The following is a 24,241-nucleotide window of genomic DNA, read 5'->3' on the forward strand; positions in this document are numbered from 1 at the left end:
TTTTTGTTCTGGGTTGAAATACAATTCCCAATTTAGCAATTTCCTAATTTTGTGGTTTCTGCTGTATCAGGCCTACTTTAAATTTATCCCTAAAAGGGTAAATCAGATTCAAGGTGCACATAGGGTCATTCTGAATAACTTCACACACACGCTACTGTGCATTTCCAAGTCTAATTCTGTCAGTAAACCTATACCTGTCACCCCGCGCCTAAAAACTAGGCCTCAAATTTATATCCAGCTAAATCTGTCGTTACTGGTGTGGCTAGTCAAGTTATTCAGTGTCCGTCAAAGCACAGTTTTTGTTCTGGGTTGAAATACAATTCCCAATTTAGCAATTTCCTAATTTAGTGGTTTTTGCTGTATCAGGCCTACTTTAAATTTATCCCTAAAAGGGTATATCAGATTCAAGGTGCACATAGGGTCATTCTGAATAACTTCACACACACGCTACTGTGCATTTCCAAGTCTAATTCTGTCAGTAAACCTATACCTGTCACCCAGCGCCTAAATACTAGGCCTCAAATTTATATCCAGCTAAATCTGTCATTACTGCTGTACTGTTGTGGCTGGTCAAGTTATTTAGTGTCCGTCAAAGCACAGTTTTTGTTCTGGGTTGAAATACAATTCCCAATTTAGCAATTTCTTAATTTAGTGGTTTCTGCTGTATCAGAGCTATTTTAAATCTATCCCTAAAAGGGTATATAATATTCAAGGTGCACATAGGGTCATTCTGAATAACTTCACACACACGCTACTGTGCATTTCCAAGTCTAATTCTGTCAGTAAACCTATACCTGTCACCCAGCGCCTAAATACTAGACCTCAAATTTATATTCAGCTAAATCTGTCGTTACTGGTGTGGCTGGTCAAGTTATTTAGTGTCCGTCAAAGCAAATTTTTTGTTCTGGGTTGAAATACAATTCCCAATTTAGCAATTTCCTAATTTAGTGGTTTCTGCTGTATCAGAGCTATTTTTAAATCTATCCCTAAAAGGGTATATCAAATTCAAGGTGCACATAGGGTCATTCTGAATAACTTCACACACGCTACTGTGCATTTCCAAGTCTCATTCTGTCAGTAAACCTAAACCTGTCACCCAGCGCCTAAATAATAGGCCTCAAATTTATAGTCAGCTAAATCTGTGGTTACTGCTGTGCCTGTATTAGTGTAATACGGTACCTAAATAGATAGCCAGAAAGTGTTAGTTGTCTTTAAAAAAAGGCCTGAATTTGAATTCAATACATTGGGTCAAATAATATTTTTGTTGTTGTGGTGAACGATAACAATGAGGAAAACATCTAGTAAAGGACGCGGACGCGGACATGGTCGTGGTGGTGTTAGTGGACCCTCTGGTGCTGGGAGAGGACGTGGCCGTTCTGCCACAGCCACACGTCCTAGTGTACCAACTACCTCAGGTCCCAGTAGCCTCCATAATTTACAGCGATATTTGGTGGGGCCCAATGCCGTTCTAAGGATAGTAAGGCCTGAGCAGGTACAGGCATTAGTCAATTGGGTGGCCGACAGTGGATCCAGCACGTTCACATTATCTCCCACCCAGTCTTCTTCAGAAAGCGCACAGATAGCGCCTGAAAACCAAGCCCATCAGTCTGTCACATCACCCCCATGCATACCAGGGAAACTGTCTGAGCCTCAAGTTATGCAGCAGTCTCTTATGCTGTTTGAAGACTCCGCTGGCAGGGTTTTCCAAGGGCATCCACCCAGCCCTTCCCCAGCGGTGGAAGACATAGAATGCACTGACGCACAACCACTTATGTTTCCTGATGATGAGGACATGGGAATACCACCTCAGCATGTCTCTGATGATGACGAAACACAGGTGCCAACTGCTGCGTCTTTCTGCAGTGTGCAGACTGAACAGGAGGTCAGGGATCAAGACTGGGTGGAAGACGATGCAGGGGACGATGAGGTCCTAGACCCCACATGGAATGAAGGTCGTGCCACTGACTTTCACAGTTCGGAGGAAGAGGCAGTGGTGAGACCGAGCCAACAGCGTAGCAAAAGAGGGAGCAGTGGGCAAAAGCAGAACACCCGCCGCCAAGAGACTCCGCCTGCTACTGACCGCCGCCATCTGGGACCGAGCACCCCAAAGGCAGCTTCAAGGAGTTCCCTGGCATGGCACTTCTTCAAACAATGTGCTGACGACAAGACCCGAGTGGTTTGCACACTGTGCCATCAGAGCCTGAAGCGAGGCATTAACGTTCTGAACCTTAGCACAACCTGCATGACCAGGCACCTGCATGCAAAGCATGAACTGCAGTGGAGTAAACACCTTAAAAACAAGGAAGTCACTCAGGCTCCCCTTGCTACCTCTTCTGCTGCCGCCGCCTCGGCCTCTTCTGCTGCTGCCGCCTCGGCCTCTTCCTCCGCCTCTGGAGGAACGTTGGCACCTGCCGCCCAGCAAACAGGGGATGTACCACCAACACCACCACCTCCGTCACCAAGCATCTCAACCATGTCACACGGCAGCGTTCAGCTCTCCATCTCACAAACATTTAAGAGAAAGCGTAAATTCCCACCTAGCCACCCTCGATCCCTGGCCCTGAATGCCAGCATTTCTAAACTACTGGCCTATGAAATGCTGTCATTTAGTCTGGTGGACACAGACAGCTTCAAACAGCTCATGTCGCTTGCTGTCCCACAGTATGTTGTTCCTAGGCGGCACTACTTCTCCAAGAGAGCCGTGCCTTCCCTGCACAACCAAGTATCCGATAAAATCAAGTGTGCACTGCGCAACGCCATCTGTGGCAAGGTCCACCTAACCACAGATACGTGGACCAGTAAGCACGGCCAGGGACGCTATATCTCCCTAACTGCACACTGGGTAAATGTAGTGGCAGCTGGGCCCCAGGCGGAGAGCTGTTTGGCGCACGTCCTTCCGCCACCAAGGATCGCAGGGCAACATTCTTTGCCTCCTGTTGCCACCTCCTCCTTCTCGGCTTCCTCCTCCTCCTCTTCCACCTGCTCATCCAGTCAGCCACACACCTTCACCACCAACTTCAGCACAGCCCGGGGTAAACGTCAGCAGGCCTTTCTGAAACTCATATGTTTGGGGGACAGGCCCCACACCGCACAGGAGTTGTGGTGGGGTATAGAACAACAGACCGACGAGTGGTTGCTGCCGGTGAGCCTCAAGCCCAGCCTGGTGGTGTGTGATAATGGGCGAAATCTCGTTGCAGCTCTGGGACTAGCCGGTTTGACGCACATCCCTTGCTTGGCGCATGTGCTGAATTTGGTGGTGCAGAAGTTCATTCACAACCACCCCGACATGTCAGAGCTGCTGCATAAAGTGCGGGCCGTCTGTTCGCGCTTCCGGCATTCACATCCTGCCGCTGCTCGCCTGTCTGCGCTACAGCGTAACTTCGGCCTTCCCGCTCACCGCCTCATATGTGACGTGCCCACCAGGTGGAACTCCACCTTGCACATGCTGGACAGACTGTGCGAGCAGCAGCAGGCCATAGTGGAGTTTCAGCTGCAGCACGCACGGGTCAGTCGCACTACGGAACAGCACCACTTCACCACCAATGACTGGGCCTCCATGTGAGACCTGTGTGCCCTGTTGCGCTGTTTCGAGTACTCCACCAACATGGCCAGTGGCGATGACGCCGTTATCAGCGTTACAATACCACTTCTATGTCTCCTTGAGAAAACACTTAGGGCGATGATGGAAGAGGAGGTGGCCCAGGAGGAGGAGGAGGAGGAGGAGGAGGAAGAGGGGTCATTTTTAGCACTTTCAGGCCAGTCTCTTCGAAGTGACTCAGAGGGAGGTTTTTGGCAACAGCAGAGGCCAGGTACAAATGTGGCCAGCCAGGGCCCACTACTGGAGGACAGGGAGGACGAGGATGAGGAGGAGGTGGAGGAGGATGAGGATGAAGCATGGTCACAGCGGGGTGGCACCCAACGCAGCTCGGGCCCATGACTGGTGCGTGGCTGGGGGGAAAGGCAGGACGATGACGATACGCCTCCCACAGAGGACAGCTTGTCCTTACCTCTGGGCAGCCTGGCACTCATGAGCGACTACATGCTGCAGTGCCTGCGCAACGACAGCAGAGTTGCCCACATTTTAACGTGTGCGGACTACTGGGTTGCCACCCTGCTGGATCCACGGTACAAAGACAATGTGCCCACCTTACTTCCTGCACTGGAGCGTGATAGGAAGATGCACGAGTACAAGCGCACATTGGTAGACGCGCTACTGAGAGCATTCCCAAATGTCACAGGGGAACAAGTGGAAGCCCAAGGCCAAGGCAGAGGAGGAGCAAGAGGTCGCCAAGGCAGCTGTGTCACGGCCAGCTCCTCTGAGGGCAGGGATAGCATGGCAGAGATGTGGAAAAGTTTTGTCAACACGCCACAGCTAACTGCACCACCACCTGATACGCAACGTGTTAGCAGGAGGCAACATTTCACTAACATGGTGGAACAGTACGTGTGCACACCCCTCCACGTACTGACTGATGGTTCGGCCCCATTAAACTTCTGGGTCTCTAAATTGTCCACGTGGCCAGAGCTAGCCTTTTATGCCTTGGAGGTGCTGGCCTGCCCGGCGGCCAGCGTTTTGTCTGAACGTGTATTCAGCACGGCAGGGGGCGTCATTACAGACAAACGCAGCCGCCTGTCTACAGTCAATGTGGACAAGCTGACGTTCATAAAAATGAACCAGGCATGGATCCCACAGGACCTGTCCATCCCTTGTGCAGATTAGACATTAATTACCTCCCCTTAACCATATATTATTGTACTCCAGGGCACTTCCTCATTCAATCCTATTTTTATTTTCATTTTACAATTATATTGCGAGGCTACCCAAGTTGAATGAACCTCTCCTCTTCTCTGTCTGGGTGCCGGGGCCTAAATATATGCCAATGGACTGTTCCAATGTTGGGTGACGTGAAGCCTGATTCTCTGCTATGACATGCAGACTGATTCTCTGCTGACATGAAGACAGATTCTCTGTTTTGGGACCTCTCTCCTCTGCCTGGGTGCTGGGCCTAAATATATGACAATGGACTGTTGCAGTGGTGGCTGACGTGAAGCCTGATTCTCTGCTATGACATGCAGACTGATTCTCTGCTGACATGAAGACAGATTCTCTGTTACGGGACCTCTCTCCTCTGCCTGGGTGCTGGGCCTAAATATATGCCAATGGACTTTTGCAGTGGTGGCTGACGTGAAGCCTGATTCTCTGCTATGACATGCAGACTAATTCTCTGCTGACATGAAGACAGATTCTCTGTTACGGGACCTCTCTCCTCTGCCTGGGTGCTGGGCCTAAATATATGCCAATGGACTGTTGCAGTGGTGGCATACGTGAAGCCTGATTCTCTGCCATGACATGCAGACTAATTCTCTGCTGACATGAAGACAGATACTCTGTTACGGGGCCTCTCTCCTCTGCCTGGGTGCTGGGCCTAAATATATGCCAATGGACTGTTGCAGTGGTGGCTGACGTGAAGCCTGATTCTCTGCCATGACATGCAGACTAATTCTCTGCTGACATGAAGACAGATTCTCTTTTACGGGACCTTTTTCCTCTGCCTGGGTGCTGGGCCTAAATATATGCCAATGGACTGTTGCAGTGGTGGCTGACGTGAAGCCTGATTCTCTGCTATGACATGCAGACTAATTCTCTGCTGACATGAAGACAGATTCTCTGTTACGGGACCTCTCTCCTCTGCCTGTGTGCCTGTGCCTAAATATCTGACAATGGACTGTTGCAGTGGTGGCTGACGTGAAGCCTGATTCTCTGCTATGACATGCAGACTGATTTTCTGCTGACATGAAGCCAGATTCTCTGTTACGGGACCTCTCTCCTCTGCCTGGGTGCTCGGCCTAAATATCTGACAATGGACTGTTGCAGTGGTGGCTGACGTGAAGCCTGATTCTCTGCTATGACATGCAGACTGATTCTCTGCTGACATGAAGACAGATTCTCTGTTACGGGACCTCTCTCCTCTGCCTGGGTGCCGGGGCCTAAATATCTGAGAATGGACTGTTCCACTGGTGGGTGACGTGAAACCAGATTCTCTGCTATGGGACCTCTCTCCAATTGATATTGCTTAAATTTTATTTATTTTATTTTTATTTTTATTCATTTCCCTATCCACATTTGTTTGCAGTGGGTTTACATACATGTTGCTGCCTTCTGCAGCCCTCTAGCCCTTTCCTGGGCTGTTTTACAGCCTTTTTAGTGCCGAAAAGTTTGGGTCCCTATTGACTTCAATGGGGTTCGGGTTCGGGACAAAGTTCGGATCGGGTTCGGATCCCGAACCCGAACATTTCCGGGAAGTTCGGCCGAACTTCTCGAACCCGAACATCCAGGTGTCCGCTCAACTCTAATCCTGATCAGTTTTATCCTAATGCATTCTGAATGGAGAGAAATCCGTTCAGGATGCATCAGGATGTCTTCAGTTCAGGACCGGAACGTTTTTTGGCCGGAGAAAAGCATGCTGCGCTTTTTGCTCCGGCCAAAAATCCTGAAGACTTGCCGCAAGGCCGGATCCGGAATTAATGCCCATTGAAAGGCATTGATCCGGATCCGGCCTTAAGCTAAACGTCGTTTCGGCGCATTGCCGGATCCGACGTTTAGCTTTTTCTGAATGGTTACCATGGCTGCCAGGACGCTAAAGTCCTGGCAGCCATGGTAAAGTGTAGTGGGGAGCAGTATACTTACCGTCCGTGCGGCTCCCGGGGCGCTCTAGAGTGACGTCAGGGCACCCCAAGCGCATGGATCACGTGATCGCATGGACACATCATCCATGCGCATGGGGCGCTCTGACGTCATTCTGGAGCGCCCCGGGAGCCGCACGGACTGTAAGTATACTGCTCCCCCGCTCCCCACTACTACTATGGCAACCAGGACTTTAATAGCATCCTGGCTGCCATAGTAACACTGAACGCATTTTGAAGACGGATCCGTCATCAAATGCTTTCAGTTCACTTGCGTTTTTCCGGATCCAGCGTGTAATTCCGGCAAGTGGAGTACAAGCGGGATCCGGACAACGCAAGTGTGAAAGAGGCCTTATACTGGTTAAATTGATGTAAGTTATATGTATAGACAATGTAAACTCACAAAGTTGTAACAATTTATAATAAGTGTAACTTGTCAGCTTGGGAGGAATATGCTGGGTGTGTTTTCATTGTCCCAATTTTCTATTGTCCCATTGTGCCATTGTGTGTTTAAATGGTGATGTCTGTCCTGTTGTCTCCACATGTGTATTGGCGATTTCCCTTTGTCCTGAGAGATCATTGGATTGCTCCTCGGTTGTCTCCAGGACAGAGAGGAGGAAACCATGATGCATTATGGGGATGTGTTGTTTCTGTCCTGTGTCGCAGTCTTCCACCTGGTCCCCTAGGGGCGTGTCAACCAGATGGGGACCTGCATAAATACGGGCGGGTAGCCCTCAATAAAGAGTTGCTGTTTTTACATTCAACATAGAGCCTCGTCTCATGTGTATGGGGATTGCTATACGCTGTATACTCTCCTGGCTATTACTACTAGCTCTTGTAAGAGCTGTTCCTGTTCCTGGTTCCTGTGGTAGTATCGGTGTCGAGCGGAGTGCTTGGAGTCCCCAGGAGTCACTGGGAGCATCCATTAACGGAGGTACCCGGTCGGGGTGCTAGGAGATCCGTTACAACACTTATCACATATCCCCACCCTTTGTTCACACCTGTGGGGGTGAACAAATGTAATAACCGGATACTCGTGAGAGGGCATCCGCTGCACCTGTTTCCCTTTATTTTTCCAGACCCATGCCAGCAGAGCTTGGTTTATCACCAACATGGACTTATTACGAAGCAGATAATACCTAGGGGATTTCCTTGCCCATCTCATGACCAGATACTCCCTTTCACGAGCAAGGATGACGCACTTTTGCACTCGTGGCCTCTCCCTTTTCTTTTTCCTTTTACTCTCAATATTTTGCATTCAGCCTCTGGAATTTCTCTCAGAAGATTTTTTTATACCATCGGTAGGCTCTCTTTTTAGATTCTCTGGCTTCCGCATATGCTCCTCATGTCCTTTCTTGGACTGCTGCAGCTCTTGACTGAACGGTTCCCAGTCATGGTCCTGTCCCAACCCTTTCTCCTTTGCGAGTCTCCTTCAGCAGAGCATGCTTGTTCCCGCTCGCTTCTTTTACGTGCATCCGGTTCACTTCTTCCTTCTTTTCAGCAGTGGTTTCCCCCGCATTGGCGGCAGTTTCATAGACCTCTGCTACTTTAGTGTCTTTTTCCACTTCGGTAGCTACTCCTTCACGTCTTCCAACACATCGGCTATAACTTCTTCAGCCTTTGTCTTCTTGGACCCGGCACCATATATTTGCCCTCTTAAGCCCTTCTACTCTTTCTCACCGGGGTAGGAGGCACTGGGGACACCTCGTCTTCTGGCATTTTCTCCAGAGGCTCACCCAGGACACTGTTTTCCTTTCGAGGAGGAGTCAGAAGAGCCAGCCCATCGTAATAGACAGAATCCGCAAACTGATCGCTCACCTCCTCGTACTTCTTCCACAGCAGACTGCTGGCTATTTGGAAGGCCTTGTCGGCGGAGGGGATGTCTTTCAGGCCCGGGCTACACTCTACCATGGGTCTTTGGGCTTATGCATCCACATCAGCTCCATCAACTGGTTCAGCATAAGCATCTTCTCTGCCTCGGCCAGCACCGCAGAGCCATCATCTCCAGACCTATTCTTAACAGGCTCTGACTTCTTGGTTTCTTTCAGAGGATTCTTCTCTTCAGGTTTCTCATTTTCCTCTGATTGAGCCAACCTGTCATCTCGAGATGATCTTGCTTCTAACTTTTCAGGCTTGGTCCTCATTTCTTCCAACTGCTGCTCGAGAGCACGCTTAGACTTCTCCAACTCATAGATGTTCTTCCCGATGTCATCCTTTGAGCTCATGAGATCCTCCATCTCTGCTCTGAGTTGTTTGTTCAGCCTCTCAAATTCATCTTGTTCCTCAAGTGCTTCTTCCAGGGCTTAAGCCAAGGAGAGAGCCTTGGTCTCCTTCTCCCGAGCATCAGCCTCCGCTCGGTCATGTTCTTCGGCATATCAAGCCGAGATGTAATTCTCTTCAGCCAGGAGCTGGTGAAACTTCTTCTGTTTCTTCTCCAACTTAGACACCATTTGTCTCTGGTGGTCCAGGTCCACCATCTGATCACGCAACTCTTTATCAAGTTGAGTAATCCTGGCTTCCAAATGTCTTTTCTCATTCAAGAGAACAGACTTTCCTGAGGTGCTGTTTGAGACCTTAATCCGCCAGCTCATCTCTTTCCTGCTCTGCATGACGTCTAGATCGCTCAGAAAATGCAAGTTCTTCTTGAAGTTGAAGAATTTCCACTTCTATTTGTGACTCTGGATCCTTCACTTCATTCACCTCTTTCTGAGTTTCCTCGTTTGACTCATCTGGAGCTTTCTCCAGTTGCTCTGTGAGAACAGCTAGTCCCTTCTCTAGTGTATCTAGAGACTGTGCGGCGCTAACGAAAACATCTTCAAGTTTGCAGCTGTACTGTCCTGTCAGGTCACCTACAACTGTCTGGTTATAGGCTTCAGACACTAGGCTGACGTCACCCGACTGAACTCTCGTATCGTCAGATATAACTGTCATCTGGTCGCTAATAGTAACCACCTTAGTTTCGCAGGACCTTGACAGGGTAGCCTCACTCCGAGTTGCTATCGGTCACAGCACATACCTCACATACAACGCTCGTGTCCTTATTAATCCTGACCTCTAGGGGCACCGATGAGTCAATCCTTACCTGGGACATTTCCTTATTAACCATAGAAACCTGTGGAGAATGCCTATCCACCTCTGGTACATGTGGTACACACTCTAGCACTGACACACTTTCCAAATTGGGTTCCCCCAGCTGTATTCTCTCAACATTTACCCTTCCCCTCTTCCTCCTCTAGTCTCCGCCCACTTCTACTATACTGATGTTATAAAGATTATTCAACATTAGAATATATATAGCTCTAGCCCCCCACATCGTTTTTAATATTTCCCTTCAGCCTTAAAGTTTGAATTGACTTATTGTACTATTTGTCTTAATGCTGTGCATTGTCATAACATTTGTTGAATACTGGTCATTACTCTTCATTCTATAGACAATGTACTTCCTTTGCTGTATCACTTATTATTTTCATAAAATCAATAAAAAGAAAATTGAAAATAAAATAATAAAGCCATGGACGAGCTTTCTCTAAAGCTCCTCCATGTCGCGAGCAGCCATGGTCGAACTGGCTGCACGCAGAGCGGGGCTGAGGGGGCTGGGCTCATTATAGAAACATTACCATTTGGATTTTTTTAAATAAAGTATATTAGGAAAAAATCTTTTACCCTACCTCCCACTATATAGTGGAAAGTACTTATATAGTGGCCAACCACTTTAATAAAAAAGGAACACTTCCATCAGTAATAAATGTATAATACATAGTAACATAGTACATAAGGCCGAAAAAAGACATTTGTCCATCCATAATGCACTGGTAATAATTATTCAGTTATGTACTATTAATATAAGAGCATATGGCAAGCCACCTGGAAATCTCTTAAAGGGCTTCTGTCAGCCCACTAAACCGTTTTTTTTTTTTTTGGTTAATAATAATCCCTACACTGCGAGCTCCCTATACATAAGCTAAATATTCATTTTTGTTCAGTAGATTTAGTTAAAAAGCAATTTTTATAATATGTAAATTACCTTGCTACCAGCAAGTAGGGCGACTACTTGCTGGTAGCAGCCGCATCCTCCTCTCATAATTACGCCCCCTCCTCTGTGTGAGTGACAGGGCCAGGGAACGGGATCGTTCTCTGCTAGCCCTGTTTTAATTCAAAATATCGCGCCTGTGCCGTACCTGTCTTTAATCGGCGCAGGCGCACTGAGAGGCGGCCGCTCCATCCTAAATGCGACGGGTGTAGATGTGACGTCATCGGCGCAGGCGCATTGAGGATGGAGCGGCCGACAGAGCGGCCGCCTCTCAGTGCGCCTGCGCCGATTAAAGACAGGTACGGCGCAGGCGCGATATTTTGAATTCAAACAGGGCCAGCAGAGAACGATCCCGTTCCCTGGCCCTGTCACTCACACAGCGGAGGGGGCGTCATTATGAGAGGAGGATGCGGCTGCTACCAGCAAGTAGCCACCCTACTTGCTGGTAGCAAGGTAATTTACATATTATAAAAATTGCTTTTTAACTAAATCTACTGAACAAAAATGAATATTTAGCTTATGTATAGGGAGCTCGCAGTGTAGAGATTATTATTAACCCCAAAAAAAAAACGGTTTAGTGGGCTGACAGAAGCCCTTTAAGCAATGTACTTATAGTTTAGAAAGTGTTGAACAAAAATAACAACATTTTACAGCAATTAGTGTTTGATTAAAAGGAATTGTGGACATTTTCCAGGGAAACATTACTACTCTTTTTACCTGTGTCCAAATTTCCTCCTCCTGATTATTTAAAGTATTTCTTGTATAATTGTGTAGAGTGGGAAAGAGTGCAAGTGACGGCACAATTAATCATTCTGAACAGATAATGTAGAGGTTGTTTTTTTTCTAGGCACAGTGGAGGTCTTAAGACATTATTTTCAATAAAACATCAGGGTGGAAATAAAAAAAAAATCAATTCAACTTAATTCCTGGGGTTAGCTTTGTTGAGTCCAAAACATTTTTGGATTTCCTCACAAAACCTGAATAACGGAACAAGTGATTTCTAAATCAAAAGTTCTAAGAAAATAAACAAAATATCTAGCCTATGTGAGGGATTAGCTTATCTCTGGGATCTCAGTCACAATATTCTAAGTCCGTCTTTCCGCTATTTCGCCGTGCCGCCAGACCGCTGCTCCGTCCCCATTGACTATAATGGGGATGGGGCGGCGCTCCGGTGCAGTACGGCAGTTCGCGGTCAGAGGCCGCCGGACTAAACAGTCGGACATGCAGGACTTTTAGTCTGGCGGCCTTTCGCCGTGCACTGCAGTACTGCACCGGAGTGCCACCCCCGTCCCCATTATAGTCAATAGGGACAGAGCGGCAGCACGGCGAAATAGCGGAAGGACGGATCCGAAAGGGTGAACAGCCTGTTGGATCCGTCCTGCCGCAAGTGTGATAGTACCCTTACCCGAGATCTCTGATTTTCGCCATCCCAAATCTAGCCTTAATCACGGGCAGTTTCAGCAACACAGTAACCTTTTCCCCTGCAGATTCCTGTGAGGGAGCAATCACAACAGGCTTACCCACCTGTTCAGACACTGCTTTATTCCCAGTGTTATATACTTTTGAGTTTTTCGCATCAGTGACTTATAACCTACCGGCCCAGCAGGTAGCAACTGCCGTCGGCTTACTGTCACTCGGTTTGTCACATAATTAACAACCGGAATGTTCTTACCCAGCGATGGCACCAGTTCGGCAGTCTCAGGAGACGAGGATATTCCAGCGAAATCTCTACGGAGCGCTCACCAACTTTCTCTTGGTTCCTGGTATCACGATCACCGGCAAACTCCTTACTGCAACATGGCCTGGAGTCCATACCTTTCCCAGACGGTTACTCCAGCCGCACCCTTTAGGACACTGTGCACAGTTGCAGGGAATATAGGAACTTCTAAGAACCGCACCGCTCTCCATCTCCTTTTCTTCCACTAACATGTATGGTGGGCTGATTGGGCAGGTACAGGAACTGCACTGGCATATTAACCCCTTGTATGCCGCGGTAAAAGCTGATCGGGGGATGGAAAGGGTGTGTGGAGGGTAAGGGTGCCCTCTGCATCTCTATCGGATTCCCGCACTGCAGTGACGGGGACCCAATGTCAGAGAAGGCAGCCCTTAGGCTGCGTCTCACAGGCAGGCTGTCAGCATATAAGCTGACATGCAATGTATTACAATACAGGATGTATTGCAGAGGGGATCAGACCCCAAAAGTTCAAGATTGGGACAAAAATAAAATGTTAAAATAAAAATAAAGTTTCATGTAAAAAAAAATTCCCCTTACCAAAAATAAAACATAAAATTGCAAAAAATAAAATAAAATAGAAAACTAAACATATTGGGCATTGCCGCATCTGTAATGACCGGCTCTGAAAAAATTTAACATTATCTACCCACTCATCCCACCAAAAAATTAGCCCCTACATAAAACGATTGGGCAAAAAAATAAAATAAAACTATGGCTCTCAAAATATGGAGACACTAAAACATTATTTTTTTGTTTAAAAAATGCTCGTATTGTGTAAAACTTAAATAAAAAAAGTTGACATATTAGGTATCCGTAACTACCTTCTATAAAAAAAAATTACATGATCAAACCCCTAAGGTGAACACTGTAAAAAAAATACAATAAAAACTATTTGAAAAAAGCCATTTTTGTCACCTTACATTGCAAAAAGCATAATACCAAGTGATCAAAAGTCATAAGCACCCCAAAATAGTACCAATCAAAACGTCACTTCATGCCTCAAAAGATGAGCCCCTACATAAGACAGTCGCCTCCCCCCCAAAAAATAAATAAACTATGGTTAACAGAATATGGAGACACTAAAACATGATTTGTTTTTATTGTGTAAAACTTAAATAAATAAAAAATAATTTATACATATTAGGTATTGCCACATCCATAACGACCTGCTGTATATTACATGACCTAACCCCTCAAGAGAACACCGTTAAAAAATTAAAATTAAAACGGTGTGAAAAAAGCCACATCACAAAAAGTGTAATACCAAGCGATCAAAAAGTTATACACACCTCAAAATAGTACCAATCAACCGTCATCTCATCCCGAAAAAAATGAGACCTTAGATAAGACAGTCGCCCAAAAAATAAACTATTGCTTTCAGAATATAAAAATTTAATGTTGCCTCACAAAAAGTATAATATAGAGCAACCAAAAATGTCTATCTTTTTTGGAGTTTCAACTCTTAGGGGTGCATCAGGGTCTTCAAATGTGATATGGCAACTTAAAATTATCCCAGTAAAATCTGCCCTCCAAACGCCATATAGCGCTCCTTTCCTTCTGCGCCCTGCCGTGTAGCAGTACAGCAGTTTACTATCACTAATGGAGTGTTTCTGTAAACTACAGAATCAGGGTAATAAAGATTGAGTTTTGTTTGGCTGTTAACCCTTGCTTTGTTACTGGAATAAATTGATTAAAATGGAAAATCTGCCAAAAAAGTGAAATTCTGAAATGTCATCAAAATTTTCCTTTCATTCTTGTGGAACACCAAAAGGGTTAACAAAGTCTGGAAAATCAGTTTTAAATACCTTGAGGGGTGTCATTTCTAAAATGGGGCCATGTATGAGTGGCTTCTATTATGTAAGCCCCACAAAGTGACTTCAGACCTGAAATGGTCCTTAACCCCATAGGGACACAGCCTTATTTCACCTTAAGGACCAGGCCATTTTTTGCAAATCTGACCAGTGTCACTTTAAGTGCACATAACTTTAAAACGCTTTGACTTATCCAGGCCGTTCTGAGATTGTTTTTTCGTCACATATTGTACTTCATGACAGTGGTAAAATGAAGTCAAAAAAATTATTTTTTTTGCACAAAATAATACCTAATTTACCCCAAAATTGCAAAAATTAGCAAATTTCAAAGTTTCAGTTTCTCTACTTCTGTAATACATAGTAATACCCCCAAAAATTGTGATGACTTTACATTCCCCATATGTCTACTTCATGTTTGTAGCATTTTGGGAATGATATTTTATTTTTTGGGGATGTTACAAGGCTTAGAAGTTTAGAAGCAAATTTTGAAATTTTTCAGAAATCTTCAAAATCCCACTTTTTATGGACCAGTTCAGGTTTGAAGTCATATTGTGAGGCTTAGATAATAGAAACCTCCCAAAAATGACCCCATCTAAGAAACTACACCCCTCAAGGTATTCAAAACTGATTTTACATACGTCGTTAACCCTTTAGGTGTTGCACAAGAGTTATTGGCAAATGGGGAAGAAATTTGAGAATTTCATTTTTTTGTCTAATTTTCCATTTTAACCCATTTTTTCCACTAACAAAGCAAGGGTTAACAGCCAAACAAGACTGTATCTTTATTGCCCTGACTCTGCCGTTTACAGAAACACCCAATATGTGGCCGTAAACTACTGTACGGCCACACAGCGGGGCGTAGAGTGAAAGGTGCGCCGTATGGTTTTTGGAAGGCTGATTTTTATGGACTGGTTTATTTACACCATGTCCCATTTGAAGCCCCCTGATGCACCCCTGGAGTAGAAACTCCCTAAAAGTGACCCCATCTAAGAAAGTACACCCCTCAAGGTATTCAAAACTGATTTTATATACGTCGTTAACCCTTTAGGTGTTGCGCAAGAGTTATTGACAAATGGGGATGAAATTTGAGAATTAGATTTTTTTGTCTAATTTTCCATTTTAACCCATTTTTTCCACTAACAAAGCAAGGGTTAACAGCCAAACAAGACTGTATCTTTATTGCCCTGACTCTGCCGTTTACAGAAACACCCAATATGTGGCCGTAAACTACTGTACGGCCACACAGCGGGGCATAGAGTGAAAGGTGCGCCGTTTGGTTTTTGGAGGGCTGATTTTTATGGACCGGTTTATTTACACCGTGTCCTGTTTCAACCCCCCTGATGCACCCCTGGAGTAGAAACTCCCTAAAAGTGACCCCATCTAAGAAAGTACACCCCTCAAGGTATTCAAAACTGATTTTATATACGTCGTTAACCCTTTAGGTGTTGCGCAAGAGTTATTGACAAATGGGGATGAAATTTGAGAATTAGATTTTTTTGTCTAATTTTCCATTTTAACCCATTTTTTCCACTAACAAAGCAAGGGTTAACAGCCAAACAAGACTGTATCTTTATTGCCCTGACTCTGCCGTTTACAGAAACACCCAATATGTGGCCGTAAACTACTGTACGGCCACACAGCGGGGCGTAGAGGGAAAGGTGCGCCGTTTGGTTTTTGGAGGGCTGATTTTTATGGACCGGTTTATTTACACCGTGTCCTGTTTCAACCCCCCTGATGCACCCCTGGAGTAGAAACTCCCTAAAAGTGACCCCATTTTGGAAACTATGGGATAAGGTGGCATTATTTGGGGGACTATTTTTAGGGTACATATGATTTTTGGTTGCTCTATATTACATTTTTGTGAGGCAAGGTTACCAAAAATTGAGATTCTGAAATTTCATCTCCATTTGCCATTAACTGTTGAGGAACACCTAAAGGGTTAATAAAGTTTGTATAATCAGTTTTGAATACCTTGAGGGGTGTAGTTTCTTAGATGGGGTCACTTTTAGGGAGTTTTTACTCTAGGCGGGCATCAGGGGGGCTTCAAAAGGGACATGGTGTCAATAAAAAAGGCCATCAAAATCGGCCTTCCAGAAACCATGTCGGTCCTTTCCTTTTGCGGCCTCCCTTTTACTGATACAGCAGTTTACGACCACAAATATGGCATTTCTGTAAACTGCAGTATCAGGGTAATAAATATTAACTTTTGTTTGGTTGTTAACCCTTGTTTTGTTACCGAAAAAAACGGATTGAAATGAAAAAGTGCCAAAAATGGAGTTTTTGGCACCGTTTTCATTTTTTTTTTTAACCGTGTTAATCTGGGGGGTTGGGTCATGGGATATTTTTATAGAGGAGATTCTTACGGACGCGGCGATACCTAATAAGTCTACTTTTTTTTATAATTATTTAGGTTTTTGACTATATTATCCTTTTTGATACCCAAACATTTTTTTGGTATCTCTAAAGTCTAGGTGTCATTTTTTTTATTTATTTTTTATCTGATTATCTTATGTGGGGGCTCATTTTTTGCGGGACGAGCGGACGGTTTTTCTGGCACTATTTTGGGGGCTATATGACTTTTTGATCGCTTGCTATTAAATTTTTTGTTATGTTTGGTGACAAAAAAAAATCTTTTTTTGCACTTTTTTTTTTTTTTTTGGACCGTGTTAATCTGGGGGGGTTGGATCATGGGGTATTTTTATAGAGGAGATTATTACCGACGCGGCGATACCTAATATGTCTACTTTTAATAAATTATAGTTTTTTTGGGTGTCTCAAGTCTGAGAACCCTTTTTTTTTTTATCCCATGTCAGTCCTAAATTGGGATATAAATTTAGTACTCCATGGAAGTGTGATACTCCCTGAAGCAACCAATAATGCAGAGGCCCGGATGATCGGGGCACGTGTCACATTGAGTTGTGGTGTCCTTCCGTATCCCCCTCCTGTGACACACTCTGCACCTTTTTTGGGTTCGTCCCTTCTTTCCAGTATGGGGGACCACACCTGGAAAGTGTTGGCCAGGGACGATCCGGGCGCCTCCAGTTCCCGAGGTACTCCGGCCTGCTCTTTCCCGGTCCGAAAAGATCAGGTCTTTGAGGACTGCCTCATAGAATTGGAGGAATGTCCCTGTGCTGCCAGCGCTTCGGGATAGTACAAAAGAGTTGTACATGGCAACCTGCACCAAGTAGACCGCAACTTTTTTGTACCATGCCCGGGTTTTGCGCATGGCGTTATATGGCTTGAGGACTTGATCAGAGAGATCAACTCCTCCCATATACCGATTGTAGGCGACGATACAATCGGGCTTGAGGACCGTTGCCGCGGTACCTCGCACAGGGACAGGGGTGATGCCGTTACCATGAATTGTGGACAGCATAAGGACATCCCTCTTGTCCTTATACCTGACCAGCAACAGGTTTCCAGTGGTAAGGGCACGGGTCTCACCCCTGGGGATAGGTACCTGGAGGGGGAGGGCAGGGAGGCCGCGTTGATTTTTCCGCACGGTCCCACAAGCGAACGTGGATCTGGCGGCAAGGGACTGGAACAAGGGGATACTGGTATAAAAGTTATCCACGTAAAGGTGGTAACCCTTATCCAGCAGTGGGAACATAAGGTCCCACACAAGTTTCCCGGTAACACCCAGAGTGGGGGGACATTCTGGGGGTTGAATCCGGGAATCTCGCCCCTCGTATATACGAAATTTGTAAGTGTACCCTGAGGTACTCTCACAAATTTTGTATAGCTTCACGCCATACCTCGCTCGCTTGGTGGGCACATACTGGCGGAAAATGAGTCTCCCCTTGAACGCAATGAGAGACTCATCAACCGCGACCTCTCTTCCAGGTACATAGGCCTCCATGAATTTGGCCCCAAAGTGATCGATGACCGGCCGTATCTTGTACAGACGGTCATGGGCAGGATCACCTCGGGGGGGACATGCTGCATTATCGGAATAATGCAGACATTTCCGAATGGCCTCAAACCGGGAGCGTGTCATGGCTGTACTGTAAAGTGGGGTCTGGTATAGGACGTCCCCACTCCAGTACAGCCTGACACTGGGTTTCTTGACCAGGCCCATATGCAGCACGAGGCCCCAAAATGTCCTCATTTCGGCTGCACTGACCGGCGTCCAGCCACCGGGCCTGGCCAAAAAGGAGCCCGGGTGTTGAGCGACGAACTGTTGGGCGTACAGATTCGTCTGCTCCACCATCAGATTTACCAGTGGGTCACTGAAAAAATGACGAAAAAAGTCATATTCAGTGTAGCCCACTGTGGAAATCTGGATTCCTGATTGGCCTACAAAATCAGGAATCACGGGCTCGTATCGCTCTGGGCTACACCAGACAAATTCACCGGCAGGGTGCTCCGGTGGATTTAACTGGTGGGCCGGGAAACCAGTACGAGCCCCAGAGCTGCTCGTACTAGGCTGGGCCACAGGGTCCCTAACATGGCGGTCCCCTTGCTCCGCCTGGCGGCGTCTCCGCCGCCTTGGGGGCTCATCATCATCGCTAGATGATGAGGAGGATGCGGATGACAACAGGAATGTGGGGTCATCCTCATCCTCACTGGGACTCTCGGATTCGGAGGCAAGCTGGGCGTATGCCTCCTCGGCCGAGAACGTCCGGCGGGCCATAGGGGAGTGTGTGTCTGCGTGTATATGTGCGTGTGTGTAACTCTTTATTTTGTGTGCGTGTGTGTGGGGGCACGGGTGTTCACGAACTCACCCTAAAACTAAAAAAATAAAAAAATAAACTGACTAAAAAAAAGGCCAAAAAATGTGGAAAAAAAATTTCAAAACCGCTGATCAACCGTCCGAAGTTGATCAGCGGTGGGGTGTGCGATGCGCTAACATTGGCCGGACACTAAGAGTGCCGGCCACAGTCAGCGTACACAAAAAAAAATAAAAAAATCATGCACCCCAAAAAAGTGGGGGGGGGGGGGAGGGGGGGCAGGGGGGGGCAAGTGGCAGCACCCCTGGGGGGTCTAGGGTCACACAGCTGTGCTGTGGACCCCAGACACCCTAACTAGGGTGATGCAATGAAAAGTGAAAAAAACTAACTTTCCCTTTTTTTCCCTGCCTAACCCAAACTTTCCCTAGCTGTCCCTATGTACCTGATGGGGGGTGCTGGTGGCAGAGATCGGGTCCTGGGGGCACAGATCGGGTGCAGGCAGCGGCAGCAGACACGTGCAGGCAGCTCCTCTCTCCTCCGGCTCCGGAACACAAAAGGAGGAGGAGAGGAGCGCCTGCCTCTTTTGAATCTGCCGCCGGACCGCCCACTGACCAATCAGAAAGCGATCCTGAGTGGTGATGTCACCATCACCACTCAGGATCGCTGGATGGTGATTGGTGGAGTGAAATCACACCACCATCACCATCCTGTTCCGGGTTATCGGGTCTTCAGAGACCCGAATAACCCGGAAATGCAGAAAACCGCAGGTCTGAATTGACCTGCGGTTTTCTGCGATCGCCGACATGGGGGGGTCACAGGACCCCCCGGCGCATTTGCCCCAGGTGCCTGCTCAATGATTTGAGCAGGCACCGGGTTCCGATCACCGCCCGCCGAGCGGCGGTGATCGGAACCATTCATGACGTACCGGTACGTCATGTGTCCTTAAGTACCAGGACATCATGACGTACCGGTACGTCATGTGTCCTTAAGAGGTTAAAAAGTGGGTTTTGGAAATTTTCAGAAAAATTTTGTTTCTAAATTTCTAAGCTTTCTAACATCACCAAAAAATAAAATTCACAAAAATGATTCAAACATAAAGTAGACATATGGAAAATGTAAATGAATAACTATTATATTAGGTATCATTATCTGTTTTAAAAGCAGAGAAATTGAAATTTGGAAAGTTACACATTTAAAAAAAAAAAAATTATATTTGGTATTTTTTTAAAATAGTAACATAGTAACATAGTACATAAGGCCAAAAAAAGACATTTGTCCATACAGTTCGGCCTGTCATCCTGCAAGTTGATCCAGTGGAAGGCAAAAAAAAACTGTGAGGTAGAAGCCAATTTTCCTCACTTTAGGGGAATAAAAATTCCTTCCCGACTCCAATCAGGCAATCAGAATAAATCCCTGGATCAACGATCTCTCTCTAGTAACTATAGCCTGTAATATAATTACGCTCCAGAAATACATCCAGGCCCCTCTTGAATTCCTTTATTGTACTCACCATCACCACCTCCTCAGGCAGAGAGTTCAATAGTCTCACTGCTCTTACAGTAAAGAATCCTCTTCTATGTTTGTGTACAAACCTTCTTTCCTCCAGACGCAGAGGATGTCCCCTCGTCACAGTCACAGTCCTGGGGATAAATAGATGATAGGAGAGATCCCTGTACTGACCCCTGATATATTTATACATATTAATTAGATCTCCTCTCAGTCGTCTTTTTTCTAAAGTGAATAACCCTAATTTTGATAATCTTTCAGGGTACTGTAGTTGGTCCCATTCCAGTTATTACTTTAGTTGCCCTCCTCTGGACCCTCTCCAGCTCTGCTATGTCTGCTTTGTTCCCTGGAGCCCAGAACTGTACACAGTACTCCATGTGTAGTCTGACTAATGATTTGTAAAGTGGTAGGACTATGTTCTCATCACGGGCATCTATGCCCCTTTTGATGCAACCCATTATCGTATTGGCCTTGGCAGCAGCTGCCTGACACTGTTTTTTGCAGCTTAGTTTGCTGTTTATTAAAATTCCTAGATCTTTTTCCATGTCAGTGATACCGAGTGTTTTACCATTTAATAAGTACGGGTGACTTGCATTATTCCTTCCCATGTGCATAACTTTACATTTGTCAGCGTTAAACCTCATCTGCCACTTATCTGCCCAAGCCTCCAATCTATCCAGATCCATCTGTAGCAGTATACTGTCCTCTTCAGTGTTAATTACTTTACACAGTTTAGTGTCATCTGCGAAAATTGATATTTTACTATGCAAGCCTTCTACAAGATCATTAATAAATATATTGAAGAGAATAGGGCCCAATACTGACCCCTGAGGTACTCCACTAGTGACAGTGACCCAATCTGAGTATTTACCATTAATAACCACCCTCTGTTTTCTATCATTGAGCCAGTTACTTACCCACTTACAGAGGTTTTCTCCCAGTCCGAGCATTCTCATTTTATATACTAACCTTTTATGTGGTACAGTGTCAAATGCTTTGGAGAAGTCCAGATACACGACATCCATTGATTCGCCGCTGTCAAGTCTAGAACTTACCTCCTCATAGAAACTGATTAAATTTGTTTGACATGATCGATCCCTCACGAAGCCATGCTGATACGGCGTTATTTGCTTATTTCCGTTAAGATGCTCTAACATAGCATCTCTCAGAAAATCTTCAAACAGTTTACCTACAACAAATGTTAAACTTACCGGCCTATAGTTTCCAGGCTCTGTTTTTGGACCCTTTTTGAATATTGGCACCACATTTGCCATGCGCCAGTCCTGTGGGACATTCCCTGTCAATATAGAATCTGCAAATATCAGAAATAAGGGTCTGGCTATGACATTACTTAATTCCCTTAGGATACGGGGGTGTATGCCATCCGGTCCTGGCGATTTGTCTATTTTAATCTTTTTAAGTCGCTGTTGTACTTCTTCCTGGGTCAGACAGGACACTTTTAATGGGGAATTTATTTCAACATTCGGCATGTCATCTGACAGTTTATTTTCCTCAGTGAATACATTGGAGAAAAAAATATTTAACAGCTTTGCTTTCTCCTCGTCGCTCTCTGCGACTCCCCCCTCATTACTCTTTAACGGGCCGAAATAAAAATGAAAAATATTGACTGCCCTCTAGGAAACACACACCAGTTCTGGGTTTTCTTTTCACAAGAAGCATTGCCTGATGTGAATGATGCCTCGCACAAAAGAGCTCTCAGAATACCTACGATTAACAATTGTTGACTTGCATAAAGATGGAAAGGGTTATAAAAGTATCTCCAAGAGCCTTACAAAAGCTAAAGACTTACAAAAGTCTCTGGCATATGCTAACATCCCTGTTAGCAAATCTACGATACGTAAAACACTAAACAAGAATGGATTTTATGAGAGGATACCACTGAGGAAGCCACTGCTGTCCAAAAATAACATTGCTGCACGTTTACAGTTTGCACAAGAGCACCTGGATGTTCCACAGCAGTACTGGCAAAACATTCTGTGGACAGATGAAACCAAAGTTAAGTTGTTTGGAAGAAACACACAACACTATGTGTGGAGAAAAAGAGGCACAGCACACCAACATCAAAACCTCATCCCAACTGTGAAGTATGGTGGTGGGGGCATCATGGTTTGGGGCTGCTTTGATGCATCAGGGCCTGGACAGATTGCTATCATCGAAGAAAAGATACATTTTGCAGGAGAACTTAAGGTCATCTGTCCACCAGCTATGGTACCACTGTGGAACACATTCGAACGATGCCCCACTAGGCATAATCGCCTACACATCAAAACTCAGGAAGGAGGACAAAGTGCAAAAAAAGGAAGACTGATAAATACATCGGATCAGAGAAAATATACCATACATATCATAACAATAAAGGATAGCTCTGAATCATTCGTGGAACGAAAAATATCTGTATAAGTAATCCCCTCTTTGAAGAATCATTTGAGTCTCTACTAGGGATGAGCGAACTCGAACTGTATAGTTCGGGTTCGTACCGAATTTTGGGGTGTCCGTGACACGGACCCGAACCCGGACATTTTCGTAAAAGTCCGGGTTCGGGTTCGGTGTTCGTCGCTTTCTTCGCGCTTTTGTGACGCTTTCTTGGCGCTTTTTGAAAGGCTGCAAAGCAGCCAATCAACAAGCGTCATACTACTTGCCCCAAGAGGCTATCACAGCCATGCCTACTATTGGCATGGCTGTGATTGGCCAGAGCACCATGTGACCCAGCCTCTATTTAAGCTGGAGTCACATAGCGCCGCCCGTCACTCTGCTCTGATTAGCGTAGGGAGAGGTTGCGGCTGCGACAGTAGGGCGAGATTAGGCAGATTAACTCCTCCAAAGGACTTGATTAACTGATCGATCTGCAGCTGTGGATCATTGAGCTGCTGATCCTCAATTGCTCACTGTTTTTAGGCTGCCCAGACCGTTTGTCAGTCACATTTTTCTGGGGTGATCGGCGGCCATTTTGTGTCTTGTGGTGCGCCAGCACAAGCTGCGACCAAGTGCATTTAACCCTCAATGGTGTGGTTGTTTTTTGGCTAAAGCCTACATCAGGGTGAAGCTGTCACACCAAGTGCATTTAACCAGCAATAGTCTGTTATTTTTTGGCCATATACTACATCAGGGGCAAGCTGCGCCCGTCACCAAGTGCATTTAACCCTCAGTAGTGTGGTTGGTCAAGCAATCACACCAAGTGCATTTAACCAGCAATAGTCTGTTCATTTTTTGGCCATATACTAAATCAGGGGCAAGCTGCGCCCGTCACCAAGTGCATTTAACCAGCAATAGTCTGTTCATTTTTTGGCCATATACTACATCAGGGGCAAGCTGCGCCTGTCACCAAGTGCATTTAACCCTCAGTAGTGTGGTTGGTCAAGCTATCACACCAAGTGCATTTAACCAGCAATAGTCTGTTCATTTTTTGGCCATATACTAAATCAGGGGCAAGCTGCGCCCAACACCAAGTGCATTTAACCAGCAATAGTCTGTTCATTTTTTGGCCATATACTACATCAGGGGCAAGCTGCGCCCGTCACCAAGTGCATTTAACCCTCAGTAGTGTGGTTGGTCAAGCTATCACACCAAGTGCATTTAACCAGCAATAGTCTGTTCATTTTTTGGCCATATACTACATCAGGGGCAAGCTGCGCCCGTCACCAAGTGCATTTAACCCTCAGTAGTGTGGTTGGTCAAGCTGTGACACCAAGTGCATTTAACCAGCAATAGTCTGTTCATTTTTTGGCCATATACTACATCAGGGGCAAACTGCGCCCGTCACCAAGTGCATTTAACCCTCAGTAGT

Source organism: Bufo gargarizans, chromosome 2, assembly GCF_014858855.1.
Source record: "Bufo gargarizans isolate SCDJY-AF-19 chromosome 2, ASM1485885v1, whole genome shotgun sequence".
NCBI classification, from domain to species: domain Eukaryota; kingdom Metazoa; phylum Chordata; class Amphibia; order Anura; family Bufonidae; genus Bufo; species Bufo gargarizans.